Below are 23,589 nucleotides of genomic sequence, written 5' to 3' on the forward strand. Positions count from 1 at the left end.
AAAGATTAAGCATAATGATTTTTCATTTGTTTTTGGCCTTTGTTTTTCTTGAACTTCATATAGTCTGTGAGTTGTTTCTGGGGTGTTCAGAGCTTTCTGGGGTTAGTATCCAATTATCAGTGACTGCATATTATGTTTATTCTTTTGTGAATGGGTTACCTCACTCAGGATGATATTCTCTAGATGCATCCATTTTCTTAAGAATTTCATAAAGTCATTGTTTCTGATAGCTGAGTAGTACTCCATTGTGTAAATATACCACAATTTTTGTATCCATTCAACTACTGAAAAACATCTGGGTTCTTTTCAGTTTCTGGCTATTATAAATAGGGCTGCTGTGAACATTGAGGTGCATGTGTCTTTGTTGTATGTTGGAGAGTCTCTGAGGTATATGCCCAGAAGTGGAATAACTGGGTCCTCAGTTATTAATAACTGTCCAATTTTCTGAGGAACCGCCAGACTGATTTCCAGAGTGGTTGTACAACCCCACCAACAGTGGAAAAGTGTTACTCTTTCTCTGCATCTTCACCAGCATCTGCTGTCATCTGAATTTTTGATCTTAGCCATTCTGACTGGTGTGAGGTGGAATCTCAGGGTTGTTTTGATTTGCATTTCCCTGATGACTAAGGATGTCGAGCACTTCCTTAGATGCTTCTCTGCCATTCGATATTTTTTCAATTGAGAACTTTTTGTTTAGCTCTATACCCCATTTTTTAAATAGGGTTGTTCAATTCTCTGGTGTCTAACTTCTTGAGTTCTTTGTATACCTTGGATATTAGGCCTCTATCAGATGTGAGATTGGTAAAAATCTTTTCCCAATCTGTTGGCTGCTGTTTTGTTTTCTTGACAGTGTCCTTAGCCTTACAGAAACCTTGCAAAATCATTAAGTCCCATTTGTAGATATTTGACCTTAGAGCATGAGCCATTTGTGTTTTGTTCAGGAAATTTTCTCCTGTGCCTATGTGTTCTAAGGTTTTCCCTACTTTTTCTTCTAATAGTTTCAGTGCACCTGGTTTAATGTGGAGATCTTTGATCCACTTGCATTTGAGCTTTATACAGGGAGATAAGAAAGGGTCTATTTTCATTCTTCTGCATGCTAAGTGCCAGTTGGACCAAGACCATTTGTTGAAGAGGCTGTCCTTTTTCCATTGAAAGTTTATAGCTCCTTTGTCAAAAATCAAGTGACCATATACATGAGGGCTCATTTCTGGATCTTCTATTCTATTCCATTGATTCACGTGTCTATCTCTGTTCCAGTACCATACAGTTTTTAACACAATTGCCTTGTAATATAGTTTGATGTCAGGGATGGTGATGCCCGCAGATGTTTTCTTGTTGTTGAGGATGAATTTTGCTATTCTAGGTCTTTTGTTATTCCAGGTGAAATTGCACATTGCTCTTTCCAACTCTATGAATAATTGGGTTGGAATTTTTGAATCTGTTAATTGCTTTTGGTAAGATGGCCATTTTTAAAATGTTGATCCTTCCAATCCATGAGCATGGGAGATCTTTCCATTTTCTGAGATCTTCCTCGATTTCCTTCTTCATAGATTTGAAGTTCTTGTCATACAGGTTCTTCACTTGCTTCATTAGACTCACACCAAGGTATTTCTTATTGTTTGTGAGTATTGTGAAGGGTATCTTTTCCCTAATTTTTTTCTCCACATGTTTGTTCTTTGAGTAGAGGAAGGCTACTAATTTGTTTGAGTTCATTTATAGAAGTTCTCTGGTGGAATTTTTGGGGTCACGTACATACACTATCATGTCATCTGCAAACAGTGATATTTTTACTTCTTCCTCTCCAGTTTGTATCCCTTTGATTTCCTTTTGCTGTCTAATGCTCCGGCAAGGACTTCCAGTACTATGTTGAATAGGTAGGGGGAGAGTGAGCAGCCTTGTCTAGTCCCTGATTTTAGTGGGATTTCTTCAAGTTTCTCATCATTAAGTTTGATATTGGCTATTGGTTTGCTGTATAGTGCTTTTATTATGTTTAGGTATGGGCCTTGGATTCCTGTTCTTTCCAAGACTTTTAATATGAAGAGGTGTTGAATTTTGTCAAATGCTTTCTCAGCATCTGGTGAGATGACCATGTCCTTTTTTTTCAAATTTGTTTATATGGTGGATTACATTGATGGATTTCTGTATATTAAACTATCCCTGCATCCTAGGGATGAAGCCTACTTGATCATGGTGAATGATCATTTTGATGTGTTCTTGGATTCAGTTTGCAAGGATTTTGTTGAGTATTTTTCATCAATGTTCATAAGTGAGATTGGTCTGAAGTTCTCTTTCCTTGTAGGGTCTTTGTGTGGTTTAGGTCCGAGGGCTATTGTGGCCTCGAAAAATGAGTTAGGTAGTGTTCCATCTGACTCTATTTTGTGGAATAGTTTGGAGAGTATTGGTATTAGGTCATCAATAAATGTCTGATAGAATTCTGCACTGAACCCATCTGGACCTGGGCTTTTTTTTTTTTTTTTTTTTTTTTTTTTGGTTGGGAGGCTTTTGATGACTGTTTCTATTTCTTTAGGTGTTATGGGACTATTTAGATGGTTTACCTGGTCCTGGTTTAACTTTAGTATCTGGTATCTGTCTAGGAATTCATCCATTTCCTCCAGATTTTCCAACTTTGTGGAGTATAGGCTTTTGTAGTAGGATCTGATGATTTCGTGAATTTCCTCAGTTTCAGTTGTTATGTCTCCACTTTCCTTTCTGATTTTGTTAATTTGGGTACTCTCTCTCTCTGCCCTCTAGTTAGTCTGACTAGGGGTTTATCAATTTTTATAATTTTCTGAAAGAACCAGCTCTTGGTTTTGTTGATTCTTTGAATGGTTCTTTTTGTTTCTATTTGGTCAATTTCTGCTCTGAGTTTGATTATTTCTTGCCGTTTACTTCTCTTGGGTGTATCTGCTTCCTTTTGTTCTAGAGCTTTCAACTGTGCTGTCAAGTTGCTAGTGTATGCTCTCTCTAGTTTCTTTTTGGAAGCACTCAGAGCTATATGAGTTTTCCTCTCAGTACTGCTTTCATTGCATCCATAGGTTTGGGTATGTTGTGTTTTCATTTTCATTAAATTCTAGAAAATCTGTAATTTCTTTCTTTCTTTCTTCTTTGACCATGCTATCGTTTAATAAAAGCATTGTTTAGTTTCCATGTATATATGGGCTTTTTGTTGTCTTTGTTGTTTTTAAAGACCAGCCTTAGACCATGGTGATCTGATAGGATGCATGGGAGTATTTCAATCTTCTTATATCTATTGAGGCTTGTTTTGTGACGAATTTTTTTTGTTTTTTTAATTAACTCCATTTATTTTATGCTGAATTTATTCCCGTGCCATGAGGTTTTGTTTCTTCAGTTTCTTCAGGGATATCTTTTTCTTCTGTGCAACCCCCTCTTCTGGCTTTGGAACGATCTGTTCCTTCTCTGTGAGGACCATCTCAATGTGGCAGGGGAGCTCATGTATGGGTTAATTCGGCCACGAGCTCTGTAGGTTCGCCGGCGCATCTTAGGTGCCTTGTTCACCTGGATGTGGTCAATGACTAGAGAATCTACATCTAAACCCTTAAGTTCAGCATTACTCTCTGCATTCTTAAGCATGTGCAGCAAAAACTCAGCACTCTTTTTTGGACACCGTCCCTGTGTCCAGCCCCACTGTTTGGCCTGGGCACACCTACCAATGCCACCATTGTAATGCCGGAATGGCATACATTGCTTCTTTAAAGTGACATCCTTCAGATACTTGGTGGCTTTACGAATATACATACCCTTGATGGCCTGGGCAGTTTCCTGGGTGTTCTTAAAATGAACACGAAGGTTTGAACCTCTGGATTTGCATGAATTTTGTGGGGTTTTCTGGGTCAAGGGAGTAGTGAACCATCTTTACAGGTCACCTCTGGCCGCTTACATGAAGAGGTTTTGTGACGAATTATATGGTCAATTTTGGAGAAGGTTCCGTGAGGTGCTGAGAAGAAGGTGTATTCTTTTGTTTTAGGATGAAATGTTCCGTAGATGTCTCTTAATTCCAATTGGTTCATAACCTCTGCTAGTTTCACTGTGTCCTTGTTTAGTTTCTGTTTCCATGATTTGTCCATTGATGAAAGTGGGGTGTTGAGGTCTCCCAGTATTATTGTGTGGGGAGCAACGTATTTTTTGAGCTTTAGTAGGGTTTATTTTATGAGTATGAGTGCTCTTGTATTGGGAGCATATATGTTAAGGATTGAGAGTTCCTCCTGACAAATTTTCCCTCTAATGAGTAAAAAGTGTCCTTCCTTATCTTTTTTGATAACTTTTGGTTGAAAATCTACTTTATTCGATATTAGAATGGCCACTCCAGCTTGCTTCTTGGGGCCGTTTGCTTGGAAGGCGTTTTCTCAACCTTTTACTCTGAGATAGTGTCTGTCTTTGTCTCTGAGATGAGTTTCCTGTTTGCAGTAAAATGCTGGATTCTGTTTATATATCCAGTCTGATAGCTTATGTCTTTTTATTGGGGAATTGAGTCCATTTATATAAACAGATATTAAGGAATAGTGGTTGCTGTTTCCTGCTATTTTTGCTTTTAGAGGTAGAATTGTGTCTGTGTGTCTTTCTTCTTTTGGTTTTCTTGCTTAGGTATTTTCTTGTTTTTACTAGGATGTAGCTTTCCTCCTTGTATTGGGTTTTCCACTTATAATTCATTGTAGTTCTGGGTTTGTGGTCAGATGTTGTGTAAATTTAGTTTTGTCCTGGAATATCTTGGTCTCTCCATTTATGGTGATTGATAGTTTTGCTGGGTATAGCAGCTTGGGCTGGCACTTGTGCTCTCTTAGGCTCTGCATGATGTCTGTCTAGGATCTTCTAGCTTTCATGGTCTCTGTTGAGAAGTCAGGTGTGATTCTGATTTGTCTGCCTTTATATGTTACATGGCCTTTTCCCCTTACTGCTTTTAGTATTCTTTCTTTGCTTTGGGCACTTGGCGTTTTGACTATTATGTGTCAGGAGGAATTTCTTTTCTGCTATTTGGAGTTCTGTAGGCTTCTTTTATGCTCATGGTTATCTCATTCTTAAGGGTAGGGAAGTTTTCTTCTACGATTTTGTTGAAGATGTTTACTGTGCCTCTTAGTTGATATTCTTTGCCCTTTTCTATTCCTATTATTCTTAGGTTTGGTCTTCTCATTGTGTCCTGGATATCCTGGATATTTTGGGTTAGAAGCTTTTTGGCTTTTGCATCTTCTCTGACTGTTTTGTCTATGTTTTCCATGTTGTCTTCAGCCCCTAAGATTCTCTCTTCTGTTTCTTGTAGTCTGTTGGAGATGCTTGCATCTGTGACTACTGATTTCTTTTTTAGGTTTTCTACCTCCAGGGTTGTCTCTTTTAGTGTTTTATTTATTGTTTCCATTTCCATCTTAAATTCTTTCTTCAATTCTTTCATCTTTTTGGTTCTGTTTTTCTCTAGTTCTTTAATTCTTTGAACGTTTTTCTTGTTTCCTCTTTAAAAGCTTCTATTTCTTTATGCTTTTCCTCCTGTTCTTGTTTAAGGATCTCTATCATCATCTTGAGGTATGATTTTGGGTCTGAGTCTTCTTTATCTGGAGTGTTTGGCATTCTGCTGTTTGCTGTGATGTGAGAACTGGGTTCTGGTGTTGCCAGGTTGTCTTGGTTTCCATTGGGTAAGTTCTTTTGCTTTCCTGTTGCCATCTTGTTGTCTGTGATTATACATGGTCTTGTTGTCAGTGACTGGTTTCCATCTCTCCTGTGTACCTTGCCTGTGTCCCTGGATCTCAGCTGTTCCCGGTAGCATATGGTCTGAACATCTGGTCTGCACGCATGGGCCCTCTGGGTGGAAACTGAGTCTCTTCGGCAGAGTTTTTGCTCCCCTGAACCAATGGGGGGTGCTTTCTGTGTGCTCGGCCCAGACCTCTCTGTGCCTAGGCTACTCCCAGAACAGTCTCACCAGGCCTGTGTCCTTGCATCTCATGTACATATTCCTAAGTACATAAATACAACCTGCTCCATTTCTATAATGTTACTTCTATGTATGTTTTGAGGACCATTTGGTATTGAATAACCAATTTGTGTACTCTTTGATGGGAGAAGAATAGGGAGTAAATAATTTTTAAGGGACATGTGAGAGCTGAACAACAGAGGCCTGGGACCAAGTTCCTCTGGTCTATAGATGTTCAATTTGATTCACATCTCTCCCCCAATTCCTGGCCCACATAGTGCAGGCTGGCCTCAAATTTACTATGTAGCTGAGAATAACCTGGAACTTCTGATTTTCCTGCCTCTACCAAATACTGGGATTACAGGCTTGTTCCACTATCTCTGGTTTATGTGGTGTTGGGAATCAAATCCAGAGCTTTGAGGATGCTAAACAAGTACTCTACAAACTGAGCTACATTCCAAAGCCCAGTTATTGATTTTCTGTACCTTCCTGTGGAATGGAAATAATCTTCCTTGGTTAATGAGAACTCAGTAAGCAGACTGAAGGAAAAATGTGCTTCTCTCTGATGAGCTAATCTTTAGGTGGATGACTGAGCTTCGGAGAAAACATCTTGAGCTTCCAGACAGAAAGGATGGAGAGGGAAACCAGGGAAGGTCAGAGAGCCTTGGAGGTTGCCTTGAACAGTCTACTCTGACATTGTAAGTGCGTGGCTTATAAAGAGCAGAAGCTTTGTGCTCGCAGTTCTGAAAGTTGTGAAGTTCAGGATCAAGACATCAGCAGACTCAGGGTTTGCAAAGAACTTACTCTCTGTTCACACACAGTTACTTCCTCATTGTGCCCTTATATATGGAAGGTGAGGGGGGTCTTCGTGGATTGTTCATTTTTATTTTTTATAAGAACACTTAAACATTTTGTGAGGACTCTGCCTCCATGAAAATAATTCAATTATTTTTAATATTATTCAATAATTTGTATTAAAATACATATTACTATTAATGATTACTTTTAGTAATATAGCACTGGTTGACAGACTTTATAGGACTGAAAACTGCCGAGACAAATGGTTCTTATAAAACCCTGTGGGGTGATTCAGCCTTTCTTGATTCAGAATGCCAAACTGTATCTATGCTTTCTCCCTTAAATCAGCCTCTACTGAAATTTTCATTACAGTTTAATCAGACTTCTTTGGTCATCTATAGCATAGGAAAGTCTTACATTTTCTTCATTTATTTTTTTATTTGATATTCTCTGAATGTAAACATTCACTTACATTTCAGATATTGCCCCTTTTCCCCAATCGTATCCTCCCCTTCTCCTTCCATTGCCTTCATGAAGTTGCTCCTTCTCTCAACCACCCTCTCCCACCTCAGCACCTTGGCATTCCCTTACACTGGGAAAACAAGCCTTTGCTGGACCAATGACCTCTCCTTCCATTTATGCCAGACAATGCCGTCCTCTGCTATGTATGCAAGTAGAGCCATAAGTCTCTCCATGCAAACTCATTGGTTGGTGATTTGTCCCTGGGAGATGTGGTGGGTTTGGTTAGTTGATCATTTTGCTCTTCCCATAGAGTTACAGACTCTTTCTCTAGCTCCTTCACTGGAGTCCTCATGTTCAGTCTGATAGTCAGCTGCAAGCATCCTCCTCTGTATCAGTATGGCTCTGGCAGAGCCTCTGAGGAGGAATCCATATCAGGTTCTTGCCAGTAAGCACTACTTGGCATCAGCAATAGTGCACGGGTTTAGTGGCTGCATGTGGGTTGGATCCCCAAGCAAGGCAGTCTCTGGATGATCTTTTCTCCTATATTTGCCCCTTTATTTCCTTCCATGAATGTTTTGTTCTTCCTTCTAAGAAAGACTGAGGCATCCATCTTCTGGCCTTCCTTCTCTTTGTGTTTCATAAATTCTGTGAATTGTTTCTTGCGTGTTCAGAGCTTTTGGGCTAGTATCTACTTATCAGTGAGTATATACCATGAATGTTCTGTGACTGGGTTACTTTACTCAGGATGATAGCTTCAAATTCCATCCATTTGCCTAAGAATTTCATGAAGTCATTGTTTCTAATAGCTGAATAGTACTCCATTGTGTATATGTACCACAATTTCTGTATCCATTCCTCTGTTGAAGGACATCTAGACTCTTTCCAGCTTTGGCTATTATAAAAAAGGATGCTATGAACATGGTGGAACATGTGTCCTTGTGAGATGTTGTAGTTTCTTTTGGGTATATGCTCAGGAGTGAAATAACTGGGTCCTCAGGTGGTACTATGTCCAATTTTTTGAGAAACTGCCAGACTGATTTCCAGAGTGGTTGTACCAGCTTACAACCCCAACAACAGTGGAGGAGTGTTCCTCTTTCTCCACATCCTTGCTAATATCTGCTGTCACCTGAGTTTTTGATCTTAGCCATTCTAAACTGGTGTGAAGTGGAATCTCAGGGTTGTTTTGATTTGCATTTCCCTGATGACTAGGAATGTTGAGCATTTCTTTAGGTGCTTCTCACCCTTTTGATATTTCTCAGTTGAGAATTTTTTGTTTAGCTTTGTACCCCATTTTTAATAGGGTTATTTGATTCTCTAGAGTCTAACTTCTTTCGTTCTTTGTATATATTGGAAACTACCCTGATATCAGATGTAGGATTGGTAAAGATCTCTTCCCAATCTGTTGGTTGCCAGTTTGTCCTTTTTACAGTGTTCTTTGCCTAAAGAAGCTTTGCAATTTCATGAGGTCTCATTTGATTTTAGAGCATAAGCCATTAGTGTTCTGTTAAGGAAAATTTCCCCTTTGCCTATGTGTTCTAAGCTCTTCCCCACTTTCTGTTCTTTAGTTTTAGTGTACCTAGTTTTTTTGTGGAGATCTTTGATCCACTTGGACTTGAGCTTTATACAAAAAGATAAGAAAGGATTGATTTGCATTCTTCCACATGCTGGCTGCCAGTTGAAACACCACCATTTGTTAAGGAGGCTGTCTGTCCTTTTTCCATTGAATGTTTTTAGCTCCTTTGTTGAAGATCAAGTGACCGTAGGTGTTCTGGATCTTCAATTCTATTCCACTGATCTACCTGCCTGTCTTTGTACCAATACTATGCAGTTTTGATTTTTTTTTTTTAAATCACACTTGATCTGTAATACAGCTTGAGGTCAGGGATGATGATTCCCCTGAAATTTTTTGTTATTGTTGAGAATAGCTTCGGTATCCTGGGTTTTTTATTATTCCAAATGAACTTGCAAATTGCCTTTTCTAACTCTAAGAATTGAGTTGGAATTTTGATGGAGATTGCATTGAATTTGTAAATTGCTTTGGGCAGAGAGGAAAGGGTTGGGGACTCTGGGTTCGTACCTCGAGGCAGAGTCTGCTCTTTTCCTTTAATGCCCAGTTTTTGAAATCCATTGTGCATTTTCACCCAGTCTGTACCACACTGAACATGCTTGAAAGCCACATGTCCAGTTGCAAATCATTACTTAGTATGAGGGCTGGGGGGCTGGAGAGATGCCTCTGAGATTAAGAGCACTGGCTGCTCTTGCAGAGGACTCAAGTTCACAGTTCCCAGCACCCACATGACGGCCCATCAACATCTATATCTCCAGTTCCAAGGGATTTGATAGCCTCTTCTGACCTCCACTAGCACCATGCACACACATACATACATGCAGGCAAAACACCCATATCTGCATGTGCACATTGTCACTGTCTCTGAACTTTTAAAACAAAGAATCATATATGCATGAAAACGAATCTTACCTTTATTCTTTTCACTTTATTATGAATTGATTTGAACACCTCGCCAGTTCTCAGACAGGTGTGTGGGATTTGGACACGTTGGGTTGTCTGGCATTGCATACATACTGATATTTGGGACTATTGTGTGCATAGCTGAGTTGGGTTATCCTCATCCTTCATGGAATGGATACTGTTAAAAGTCTACCAGCCTGTGCCCGTCTTTGGTAGGGTGACAGTGAAAACTAAGTTTCCAGACTCCGTGAAACTTGCAGCCTATACAGATGCGAGACTAATCACAGAAGTCTCAAAATGCTCCGTGTGAGTGTGTGAAGCTGGGAGTGGGTAGCGAAGATTTCATTCTTACTTACATAATAGCATCCATTCCTTTCTCTTTATTTCCAGCAGTGAGGGAGAGTGTTGTCTACGGAGCACTTAAAAACAATAATAAAACTGATGGAAATTGGTTCTGCTTTTTATCATCCCTGTACACCTGCCGGGGATGCAATGCCAGGAACAAACATTTGAAGGATTACAGAATACACACTGTAAAATAAAAGCTCTTCAGAGCTGAAGGCATTTAATTCTGGAAATCGTTCCTTAGCCTAGGATCAGAGCCTCGTCACAGAATGTGGCCACCATAGGTCAAACAGGGAGCAAACTGGGAATGCCACCGCCTGTCACTGGTGATGAGAGGTCAGAGCCACACCTGAACACTCAGTAGACATTGTCAAAGCTCTGCTGTGCTTCCCATCTGTGCTTCTAAGTGCTTGTCTGTCACTTCCACCAAGAATCCTTGCTTGTGTCTGGTTAAGGTGGCAGATGTCAAATTCCAACCACCACCTCCTTGAGTTAGATTTCATTATAAACTTTGGTAGTTGTAATCAAGTGTGTCATTTCTCTTGTTAACCTGGTATCATCAGCTTAATTTATGCATTCCGTTGTATTTCTAGTACTAGAGAGTAAACCCAGGGGGCTATTAATGTCAGGTAGCACAACACCCATTAAGCTATATCCCTGATTAATTTACAGGCTTCTAAGTACCAAAGCTAAGAGGGTTAAAAACACCACCCCCAGAACACACACAGACACACAGACACACACACACACAGACACACACACACACACACACTCCAAACCCCTTCTGTGGAGATTTTTAGGTATTCAAATTCCTCTGCTAACTCTAACCTCTAAGGAGGCTTCCTGGGGCCTACATCAGTTGCTTGAAGCTGTGAGGAGCTTCCCAGAGAAGTCTGATGGTTAAGGAATGCTTGATCTAGACTAGGAAGAACACAGTTCTCCTATGCTTTTGGAAAGGTCTTTGAATCTCTTTTTTCCTCTAAGAGAGGGTTTCTCTGTGCAGCTCTGGCTGTTTTGGAACTTGTTCTGTAGACTGTCCCTCCTCCCCTGCGCAAGCCCCCTTCCTCCTCCCCCATGCTGGGAGTAAAGGCACATGCCACCAGAACCCAGTGAGATCTTGAATCTTCAAGGACACCGACTGACTAGTGATATCTACCAAACACAATACATTGAAAGGTGGCATTAGGCTGTTGGTAGGTGTTTACCACAAGTCCCGTGTAGCTGTCTTTCTATAACTTTTTAAAGTATCAATAGTGGGTTTCTTCATGTTTCCTTTCCCTTCTGAGACCTCCCTTTTGGCAATTTTTAGCAAACCATCACAGAGCCTTACACCATCCCTCTTGAGTCACATATCTCCTTCAAGTTCAAGAACAGATGTGGAAGAGCCAAGAGCATCTGTCAGCATTTGCCCAGTGGGCTTTGCCTCTTGGCTTATCTTGTTTTTCCATTCTTTGTCTTCGGAGTTCTGGAAAAAAGCTTGAGGGTGATTCATTCGTCCTGTGCTCCAACTTGAAAACAAAGGAATCTCTAGCATGAGCAATAAAAGGAGATTGTCAGCATATGATGTTATTACATTCCTCTTCCTTCTCAGTCACAGCCACCCTTCTGGGGCACTTTCTAGGGCTGAACCCCCATGCTGCTTGGCATCTGGGAGGAGAAGAATGGGGCAGACACTGTGAGCACTAGATTTCACCAGGCAACTAGGAGTGTTAGGAGCTGTGATGGGGTGCTAAGAGAGTGTAAAGAGGGAAGAGGCACCATTGTCTGCAGTTGGGGATGGAGGGTGTTAATCCTGTCTTTGCTCCCATGGATTTGTAAACTTTATGAACTTATAATTACTGAGCATGTTCTATGTGCCAAGTTCTGATCCAGACATATGTGTTGCAGGGGTGAGCTAAACATAGATCCCTGCTCTCAGGGAGTGTGCATGGTAATAGAGGGGCCAGATGGGAAACACTGAGGCAGCAGACAAGGATCATCATGTCAGATTTATTAGCTGGTAAACTGGGGTTGGAGAATGTGGTTTGGCTGGTGTTGTAATGGCTTCTCCCTTCCCTTCCTACCATCTGCAGGGAAGGCGGAACAGCATTATCCCATTATACTCAGGCCAGTTAGAAAGCCAGTCCTGGGCCTGGTTCATAGGTGCTTTCCCCCTAACTTAGGTGTACATCAACCTCTCCAATGAAGGAAAGAGTGTAGGAACTGTAGTGGATTCTGTCTCAGAGTCAGGAGAAGGAAAGATGGGAGTGTGAGCCTCTGTTTCGTTTAGACCAGGAAAGAGTTCAGAGCCGGAAGAGTTAGCTGGGGAACTGTCCTCTGGAAAAAGAGAGCAAGACTGGGTTTCAGACCAAGGAAGAGTAGGCACCAAAGCAGAGATTATGCATCGAAAGCCCTGGTAGTGTTAATATTTTATCTCATTAAAGGACAAGATTACAGTTTAGCTTAAAGATCTTAATTGTTTTATTTATTTATTTTTAATTATGGAGCTGAGCATCATTCCATGGAACAGGGTACGTGTTCCTGTGGGCTTAGATTTTTTTTCAATCCTATATTTCTCTTTTTTTATTGGATATTTTCAATCCTATTTTTAATATGGATTCTTAAATGCTATAACTTCTCTTTTAGCTCACTACCCACCCAACAAAGGTAGTGGAGAAGAAAGGTTATTAGGCAATGGGGAGAAATGAACCTGTTTCGAAATTGTTCTTTGGAGCAAATCTCATCTGCATTGTCAGGAATTCAGCAGTTCGGTTCACAGGACTCAGCAGCAGCAGCTTGATCTACTCTCAAGTACTTCACGAATATACCAACAGCTCAGTTCAGTAGTGTCAGGAGGGCAAACATGAATCAGCAGAATCAGCCAGACCTCAGCCTAATCAGCAGTGACTCAGCAGGAGTGACCAGGAGAAGTTCTTTGTTGGGCCTCTCTCATGAAGACCAGCAAAGATGCAGGACTGAGAAGTGTTGCAAAGCCAGCTATGCAAGGCTTCGCCATTGTCCATTGGTCCTGTTTATACTCCCTCCGAACATCACATGTCCTTCACGGGTCTTGTCTCATCATGTGAGTCTGTCTTAGCAAAATTTCATTCATGTGAGTCTGTATCAGTTGACATTACTTTGCCCATGAGCCCAAGTCCAAGGAAGTGGCAAGAAGCTACCAGGACCTCACTAGAATTTCTTTGGGGGAGTTTGTATTTACAGACTCATGACAAACTGAGCTCAGTTGTGCAATGTAAGGTGAACCAATTCATGTGTGTTGTTAGGGAAGACTCCTTCATCATGTGTTAACATCTTCTCTCCTGTGTTGGCTTCAGGAAAACACACCTTCACATGTTTGCCCCAGCAACACTCCATCTGATACAACTCACTTGCCGAAGAGCCCATACATTTCCTCTTCATGTTCCAGTGAGCGGAACAGAAGAAGCAGGTTTTATGGGGACTCTTGAAGGATCAGAGTAGTGAGGAGGACTGGTCATTTCAAGGTCACTTTTCTGTGTGTGTGAGTTGGGGACAAGGAGATTCCAGCAGAAGGGCAGCTGGCGGGTGAATGTCACATTGCCCTTTTAGCATCAAGATTAGGGCAGAAGAAATGCCACTGTCATGCCATTTAAACTGGCTTGATTTAAGAACTCTGAGTCTCTCTCCATTCTCTTGAAGGTCAGACAGCTGACTTTCAGTTTTGTGACAGGGAAGTTTGGCATGGATGGTTCCATTTGACATTCACCCCTTTTATTTCTTAAAAAAAGATTTTACTTATTTATTTTAATCATGTATTTCTGTGTGGGTCTGTGCAAGTTAAGTGCAGTGCCTTCAGAGGTCAAGAGAGGGCATCAGAGACCCTGGAGCTGGAGTTGGAAATGCATGTGAGCCTCCTAACCTGCATATTAGGGAAGAAACCCTGGCCCTCTGCAAGACATTTAGCCTTTAACCTTTGACCATCTCTCCAGCTTTTTGATTTTCAATGTAGTGTTTTGGGTCCCAGTACAAGATCATAGTTCAAAGTAATGACCTGTGATGCTTAGAGAACTATCTTGGACATTTCTTGAACTCTGCTTCAGGCCTTCTCAACCGACATTTCTGTAGCATCCCATCACCCGTAAGAATTTATACCTATACCCACTACAACTCTCCCACATTCTGCCACAGGACTATTCAACATAAATAGTCTTCAGGAAGCCATGGACACTTTGGTATGCATGCACTGGGAATGTGGTTGCCTATGGGGAAAACCTAGCTCTTCAAGAGTTCAGTCCCTTGGGAGTTCAGGGTGGGTTCCAGGAGGTTTCTACTCAAGTGGTTAACAGAAGTGGTGGCCCTCTCCCAGGTATCTTCTTATAGAACCTTCTTCTGTTTGTCACATTCCCATCTTGCAGCTCTTAGTCCCTTTCTCTGCTCATCCCCAACGTCCCTGTATGAAAGCTCTTGACTGGTCTTAGCATTCAGGGAGGACCCAATCTACAGAAATTATAGGTCAGAGGAGCAGAAGCAGTGCCAAGATGCCACCCAGTGTTGGTGACTGAAAAGGGTTCAAAGCCACAGTTCAACAGACGTTCCCCTTGTTGTCAAATCTTTTTACCCTGAAGCTATTAGACACTGAAATGTTCATTTACTAGGTCATCTAGGAAATTAGTTTTGATAAACCAGAATGTTAAAATAGAATCTATTAAATTAGAACATGAACCATTTAGAAGAGGTCATTGGCTTTAAAAGAAACAATTCATTGCTATTAATGGTTAAATTTTTAAACTTTCAAAATACTGGTTTTGGAAAATTTCCTTTCGTTGTTTGATTTGAGATCTGTTTCATGTGCTTTTCATAACATGTACATGTTTTCTTTTCTTTTAGAAAGATAGTGTAAGTTTGCTTCATTCCAAGATTTTGTTTGAAACCAGATTGCTTAGGCAAAATACTTTAAAAACTTTTCCTACTATTTAAAAATGAAAGAAATTTTAATTCAAACAGTTTAAACTCTTTAGAAACTCATTTATCTGAGCACTAAAATTTCTGTATATGTTTCACTTTATTTAACTTCAAAGTAATTAGTCAAAATAGTTTGGACCCAAGACAGATTTCAAACTGTATACTCTCAAAATGGTTCATCTAGCTAGCATGCAAAGATAGATGGACCATTTTATTGTCTCCAAACATTGGTTTCTTAGCAGATGAATATGCGTCTAGGCAATAACTTCGCATTATTGCAGAATTGGCTACATATTTTTAAAATTAAAACATCTGTGCAATGTGCAAATGGATTGAAATGTTTTCTTTATCAATAACAAGGAAACTATTTTGCAAAACTTTTATCCAAGGCCCATCTTTCTCCCACAGGATTATAACCGGACTGACAGGATCATTGGCTGAAAGAATACTTGGTGGGTGAGCCCCATCTGTTTGTCCTATTGGATCCTGTGACAGGGCTCTGAGGTATATACTAAACTATTCCTTTCAAAAACGTCCAGGCTCCAGAATATTTTGTCTAAGGTCTTATTAGAGTTACTTAAGAACAGAGCAGGCCTGACTATTCTGTTTGGCTCTCTGTCTCAAGCTGTTAATGATAGTTCTTCCTGCCTCATTCCCAGTATTTATGACTTAAGGAATCTGTTTATAGATACGCAGTATCAGTCACTATTTTTGTTGCTGTGGCAAAGCACATGACAAAATTAAGTCAGGGAGGGAAGGGATTATTTTGGCTCAAGTTGGAGGGTACCATCACCATCTGTGGGGAGGTATGGTAACAGGAGCTTGAGGCAACTGGTCATCCTGCATCTGCAGTCAGGAAGCAGGGACAGATGGTGAGTGTCAGTGCTCTGCTCAGCTTCCCTCTTTTTTCTGTTTAAGACTCCAGGCAATGGAAGAGTACAAGCAGCATTCATATTGGCTCTTTGTACCTCAGTCACCTCAGTCTAGACAATCCCTTACAGACATATCGAGATTTTGTTTCTGAGATGAGTCTTAATTCCCATCAAGATTGACAATCATGATTAACTATCCATCAAACACATCCTCCCATTTTACTCTGTTTGAGTAGTTCTCAATGAAATAATTATAGTGTATCCAAAATCCATTTCCAGGCATAGTACAAGTACAAGAAAATTGATTGCAAACCCTGACTGACAGGAGCTAATCATTTAGTTGAGATAATGGGGTGGCTTTGGGATTATTTATAGTGTCATATCACAATCACACAGTTTTTAGTCCTATTTTCTTCTTGGATGAGACAAATGGGGAAAGGTATGACTCTAGACTAAGATATCTCACAGTTAAGATAAAAGGAAGCATCTTTGACATTGTTTATGATGAAGACAGTCCTTGGTCCTAAACTGAACCTTATCTTTATATGTGAGCACTTTAATGAAAAATAATTTATATTTATCACTCATCAATTGATAAATAATTGAGAGCTACTCTTATGATATATTTCTTTTATGGCTTCATTCTATTACTATTATAAAATATGCCTATGAAGCAACTTAGGGAAGAAGGCCCTTTTTTTTTTTTTTTTTTTTTTTTTTTTTTTTTTTTTTTTTTTTTTGCTTATAGTCCCAACATACAGGTCATAAAATCAGAAATCACAGTGGTAGGAGCTTGAGCCAGCTGTTCACACTCACAGACAAGAGCAGAGAAAAGTGATACATGAATACACATGTGACTGCTTGCTTGCTTTCTCTTCATACATTTCAGGACCCACTGTTTAGGGAATGGTGTCACCTCCAATGGGCTGGATCTTCCTACATCAATTAATAACCAAGACAATTCTCTACAGGCACACACACAGGCCAACCCAATCTTGACAATTTCTCATTAAGACTCTCTTCCCCAGTGGTTCTGAGTCATATCAGATTTATAGTTAAAACTAACCAGTACACCCAAGTAGGCTCATGAGTTAAATGCTTGACTGTGGTGTTCTTCTGAAAGGTTTTGAAGCTTGAAGGAACTGATGGCTTCCTGACACTATGAGGTACACAGATGTGTGTTTCCCCCACATACTCCCACTGACATGATGTTCCACCCAAAAATATGAAGCCAAGCAATCCTGGACCCTTTGAAACTGTGAGATAAAATGACTCCTTCCTTCTTTAAGACCTTCTCAGACACTGGCTGTAGTCCATAGGAGTGTCTAACATGGGTGCGAGTTGGAAGGGAGAGGGTTAAGATTGAGGAAAGGATATGTTTCTGCATAGTAGCCAGAAAAAGTCACATCTCCATATGAGAGACAGCCTCACAAATCAAAAATGATGGAGACAAAATAATTTTTATTACGAGATTATTTTGTTTTGAGATTCATCCGATTGGATGTATTTGATTTCAACAGTTAGAAACAAGGGAGAGTCATGAGGCTTTTCTCTAATTTTTACTTGCAGAAAATTTCAAAAGCATGACAAAATAGTCTGAGATCATTTATAGGCCATGGATTGCCCTAGGACAGCTGAATTTTGCTATAGCCTCTTCCAGCCTCCAGTGAGTGTAAATAAATTTGTCTTCAAGATGCTATCTCTTGGATGAGAATGTAAAATTATTGGAAAAGTCCGTTTTCTCTAAACCAGGGTGAACTTGTGTCATTGATTTTCTATTTGAGTATAGAAAGACTGAGTAAAGGTGCTGGTGTTTCAATGGCCTCAGGTCTGAAAAGTGAAAAGTGAGACAGAATTGGGCTTACAGGGTACACCCCAAAGTGTTTCCCCAGAAATACTCAATAAAAATATTTGTTTTCTTATGAATCTTTTACATGGGCCTCTAGTAGGTCAGGAAAAAATATGTCCTTGCTCCCAAATTGGACCTTGCTTAAAATATTTATCAGTTCCAGAGTCTTTGCTGTTTAAGGCTCATCTACTGGAATTAAATAGTTTTGTGCCTGCCTTAGTATAAAACCGTTAAATTAAGGAAAGAATTAAGACAATTATGCACATAATTTGGCCTTCCAATATAGTTGTCCCTGAAAAATTAATCTAATTAAGGCAACAAAGTTTTTTGCTTGAATTTTCTCCAAACTCCTTTTGGGTTACATGATCTGAGCCCTTGCCTGGGAGGGCTCTTTGGGTTGGCACACTGGGCATTGGGATGTCTTTGGGGTGGGGAAGATCATAATTGAATAAATGAAATGGCCAGCTGCACTCTCACAATTTAGGGGGAGAGTTAATTCAGTATTGATTTCACCATATTTATATTTAATTCGGTGTTAGAAGTGGACGGCTCTTTGATGGAGGAGATCACCTTGAATGGCCTTGATAAAACTTGGATGAAAGGCAGGGGATGTGGCTTGGTTAGTTGAGCCCTTGCTTTATTTGAATGAACCTCTGAGTTCTACCCACAGTACTCTGAATACCATGACTGTTGGTGTGTACCTATACTCTCAGCATTCAGGAGGTGTGGTGGGATTGTAAATTCAAAGTCATCTTTACTATACAGGAAGTTTAAGGATAGCCTGGGCTATGTGAGAACTTATTTAAAAAACAACAACAAAGACAAAGCCAGGAACAAACAAAAGAAGAATTCTGGAGAAATGGCTTAGTTGATGAATTGCTAGCTTCAAAAGTGAGGGGACTAGAGTTGGATCCCCAGGGTCTACATCAAAAGCTGACAGAGTGTCATATGCCTGTAATACCAGCACCGGCTACATGGGAGGTGGAGACAGGTGGATCCCTGGAAGTTCCCTGGCCAGCTGGGGTAGCGTACCTGAAACTGCAGGATGAAAACTCACTCTGTCTCAAACTAAACATGGAATGAGCTTGAGGAATGACACCTGAGGTTGTCCTCTGATCTCAACATGCATGTACTCTTGCACATACATGTGTATCCACAAACAGGCATGTACTCCACCTCACCCCTCCACAAACCCATGGGTTAAAAGAAAGCGAAGACCTCTGTGGTAAGTCTGTATGAAGAAGAATAAATTGGTCTAGTCATACAAACCAGAGTTTGAGAGTTGACCACTAGAGAAGAGTGGAGACAAAAAGAGAAAATGAGCCAGACATGTTAGAGGAATTTCTTTTAACAGAATGACCAACAAATTTTTGGGAAGAGATGCCAAATATGAAGTTTCAGACATGTGTAATTGTTTCTTTTGTTTATATGAAGGGAATATTGATAATAAAAATACAGGAAAACCTTGATCAAAGAATCAGAATGTAAGATTAATCTACACTGCTGGTTGTTCCATGCTTTAGTCTAATGCTTCTGGTTAGACCGTAGTGAGTGGGACCAAGCCAGTTCCTTGATCCCTCTGGACTTTAATTTTGCAGCTACAATGTTTAATGTTCCCTGCCTTATAGTGTATGTGAGAAGGGTGACCGTGCTGGTGTGTCTAAAGGGTTGAGAAAGGGATTTTTCTATCACATTTCATAAGCACTAGATTCATACTGTGGTGGGATTCTTAGAGAGAGCAGCTTCTCTGAATTCTACAACCCTGGTCTACTGCTCTATATTCTGATCCTTTTCACAATAAACTCAGTGAAGTGAAGGTTCTGTTTCCAACTCCATCCCTCACATTCTCTCTCTAACCAATATTCTCAAGCTTTCTTTTTTCTATTATTCTACCGCTAAGTCTTTTCAGATACTTAAAAAAAAAAAAACAAAACAAAGAAAACACTGTTCAGACTCATGAGATTTCAGTACTGCACATGTCCTAGATTAGCCGTTTATGTACGATCTAAAACATCTTGGCAATATATTGGATCTATCAAATCAGATGGAGAGCTGTATAAACACACCGTGACCTCATCTAATACAGATAGTTTTCATTTACATACCGGTGGCTTCTGATTCCAGAAAGTTCCAGAAAGCATCTCCTGTGGACTATAGAACCTTTGATTAGTTGATATTAACACTGTGTCTTAGAGAACCCCCTGATTAATATTTGCAAGCGTCATCTTTTGAAAGATACTCAAAATTATTGTACATACAGCTCTTCTCTTTTTATTATTTAGTTTTCTGTGCCCAGATCCTCCAGTAGCTCTCTGTCCTGCTGGACAAGTTCCTCAAGCCCCGGCTCATGACGCCTCAGGCCCTATATTTTTTTACCCATCTTCTTTCTGTCACTTTCTTCTGCTTTGTGGTGGCTGCCCCTCCACTGTCCTTCATTGCACCTGGATCAGGCCTCACGTCCTTTGCTGTGGCTGTTCCCGTTCCCCGGAATGCTCATCCTTTTAGATTCTTCCCAACTTTTCCCTTTTCCTTCAGGCATTTGCTCCAATCATTACCTCTTCAATGAGGCTCATCGTCTATGTACTGAAACAATGATTCTCCCACTTCCTGTACTTTTGAGCCCACCAATGACTGGATCCAAGGCACTATCATGTTTTAATATAGCATGAGCTTAACTTATTTATTTTGTCTCCCACCTCTGGAGTCAAGCCAGCCAAGACAGAATTTTTGTGTTTGCTCACTGACATCTGATATGGATGTTTTTAGAATAGTGGTTACATATTTAAGACACTTAGGTAATATTTGTTGAATAATGAGAATTTTTCTTTTCATGCCTGACACCATGTTATCCAAGGTACACGTTCTTGTGGGGAGGCTATTCACATACAAAAAATATAGCATTTAAATTTAAAGTAATTCTTGTATTTTGTTAGATATTAATTCCATTCTTAAAAATCCTCATTTAACCAGTTAACATCCACAAACTTTAGGGTACTTTGAAGGGGTGAATGAATAGTTGTTTCTAAGTAGTAAGTGGGAGAAAACAGAGGCTAGAATCAAATGAAGTGGGCCATGGAACAGGGCAATGATTTAAAAAAGAACTAAAATAATTTAGTCAGGGCAGGCTACCAAATAACTTGGTTCTTTCTTCTCTCTCTTCTCTTCCCTGTTGCTCCCCTCTCTTCCTCCCTCCCTTCCCTTCTCCCTTCCTTCCTCCCTCCTTTCTTCCCTTCCTCCTTTCCTCCTTTGCTCTATTGTGCATTCTTTTCCTCCATCTCTCAGGTTGCACAGTATAACCCAGGCAGTCCTAGAACTCACCAGGTATCCCAGGCAGGCTTTAGACTTGTGGCAACCCTCCTGCTTCCACAAGTGCAGTGTTGCAACTGCATATGCAAACCATCGAACCTAGATCTTTTGTCTTTTTCTTTCTTTCTCATTCTTACAGAATCCATCTCGACTCTGAAAGCGAGGACCAACTGTGTCCCAAGGTGGCAGAGGTATATCCTCAAGATCATGTTTTGCTGGGTACAGACAGGACATCACTTTTCTCTCCTGGCTTCTGCAGGCATTGAGAATGTGGGAGTCAGCTCCAACCACAGGGCCGGCCTTCTGGGTGGATTTTACAGCACCACACAGATATTTCCTTCTGGCCCAAATGCCTGGGGTTGCAGGTCTGGAACATGTATTAGTGGGGTAATGTCTGGGGAGAAAAGGGCAAAAGCTTGGAAACCCTGGCTGCTATGACAACAGCTGGAATAATAAACAACCTCTGTCCCTCTAGCAAAAATCATGGAGTTTGTTCTTGTGGCAACATTTGGAAGGGAAATGTGTAATACACCAGAGTATCTTGTTTGGCTTGGGCTCTATTCTTTTTTTCTCTTGCATTAAAAAGATTTGCCAAGTGCCTCACTGGGAAAATAGAGACAATTACACATCATCCAAATACATCAGTCACCTTCTCAGACATTTTTAAACAATAATAATTCAGAATGTGTGGATTGAGAAGTCAGAACTAACCCTTTCCCTTTCCATATTCTTTGAGAGTAACTGCCACTATGGGGACCATCATAAAATGTATACACATGCACACACACACACACACACACACACACACACCCCACACACACACCCCACATGCAAACTTTATCAACTTGGGTTCTGTTTTATTTTTCTGCTGCTTTGAGTGGACAGGGCTTAGTGGGGTCTATTACAATAACTCTGCATTGTAATAATTTTCCTTTATAGATGAACTCAGTTTTATAACTGCTGTCATGTATTTAAAGTCCATCCCAATAGAATTCACTCTTTCATCTCTCTTTGAATTCAGTTTCTTTCTGTACCACTCCACCAACACCTCTGACCCCAGCTACGTCGTGACCCGTGGTGATGTGGCCTGTTTCTTCAAATTTCTTGGACTTGATGTCCTTTGTGGATGTTGTGTCACTCTGGGTGGAAAAGTAGAATCTAGAAAGCACTGAAGTCTTGCCTTACTTCCATGTTGTAATCTCTGGCAGATGTCCAGACACTGGCATTTTGGGAATATCCCCTCAAAAATTATCTGATTCATTTCCCAATCCCCAAGCCCTGAAGGCAGCTTTGGGATCTACTTGCTTCCTAACTCCATTCTTTCACAGAGCTTGTTTGCTCCACTACATCTTTGATCTGACCAAGAAGGACACACCATTTTTGAATCTCTACATACAGGGCCCTTACTCCTCCCCATCCTCATTCATCTCTTTCTCTTAAAATTTGTGGTCTGTAAGACTGTTTCTGCTTGTAGCTTAATAGCTCTTCTGGAATTGTTTGGGTGATAGCTGGACTCCATATTTCCAGTTTCAAGGCCATTGCAGGTTTCTTCCCTAGGTTCACATGACTCTCATTGCAGGTGTGTGTCCCTGGGTCCAAGGGATGCTGCTGAGGCTATAGATAGAGTTGCTGTGTATATGGCTGGATGAGAAACTTGGGTCTAGGTCCATTGTCATTGGCTGCTGCATTCAGAAGTGAACCCTGTGGATTCTAAGAGCTGCTGCTCGAGGACCGCTTTCTAGGCTGTTAGGAAAGTAGAGTCATCAGTGAAGGAAAATAGGAAATGGTTGAAGTTAGCTTATACTTTCAAAATATCTAGATAAACATTCCATGGGTCTTTATGTGTACTCTTGAGGCAGGACTTGAGAAGAGTAAAGGTTAATATGTCCACTGTAGGAAAGTTTCTGCCCCCTTTACCAGCCCAGCCTCGCAGGTGGGGAAGCCTCTGGCATAGTCTCCCCTTCCTCTTCTCAGCACCACAGTGGCTCCAGCCAGCCTCTCATCTTTAACCTCCCTCGAAGCTACAGATGGGCACTTCTATCCCCATCTATGCACATCCTGGGTAACTGAAGAAGAGAAACATGATTGTGTTTCTACTTCCATAAATTGCCTTTCAAAGAATCTTCTGTGGAGAATTTCAACTGAGGTGGTTTTAGCTTAAAGAGACAAAGACAGACACATAGAGAGGTATAGAGACAGATATAGACAGATAGACAGACAGACACATATAAACACACACACAGAGAGAGAGAGAGAGAGAGAGAGAGAGAGAGAGAGAGAGAGAGAGAGAGGAGAGAGAGAGAGAGAGAGAGAGAGAGAGGGAGGGAGGGAGGGAGGGAGGGAGGTAGAGAGAGAGAGAGAGAGAGAGAGAGAGAGAGAGAGAGAGAGAGAGGGAGGGAGGGAGGGAGGGAGGGAGGGAGGGAGGGAGAGAGAGAGAGAGAGAGAGAGAGAGAGAGAGAGAGAGAGAGAGAGAGTCTTTAGAACCAGTAGGTGCCCATCACTCACTGTTTTCAGCTTTAAACAGCAGCAGAATCCAAAGACAAGGGGGAAAGTTTTTCCTAGTCATCCACTCATGGACACTCATTTTCTCTAGAGGCACTCACTCAGAATGCCAAGCTTTCTCCTTTTCCAGTGGTTTCTTTCCTTTCTAGCT

The 23,589-nt window shown here is 40.7% G+C and overlaps 1 pseudogene across 1 annotated transcript; it reads right to left on the reverse strand.

Moving 5' to 3' along the window:
- Positions 1-3,316: 3,316 nt before the first annotated feature.
- Positions 3,317-3,871, reverse strand: LOC308431694 (large ribosomal subunit protein uL22-like; annotated as a pseudogene). The gene has a single exon. The product of its transcript is annotated as a large ribosomal subunit protein uL22-like (transcript).
- Positions 3,872-23,589: the final 19,718 nt, after the last annotated feature.

This window comes from Micromys minutus (assembly GCF_963924665.1).
Source record: "Micromys minutus genome assembly, chromosome: 17".
NCBI classification, from domain to species: Eukaryota; Metazoa; Chordata; class Mammalia; order Rodentia; family Muridae; genus Micromys; species Micromys minutus.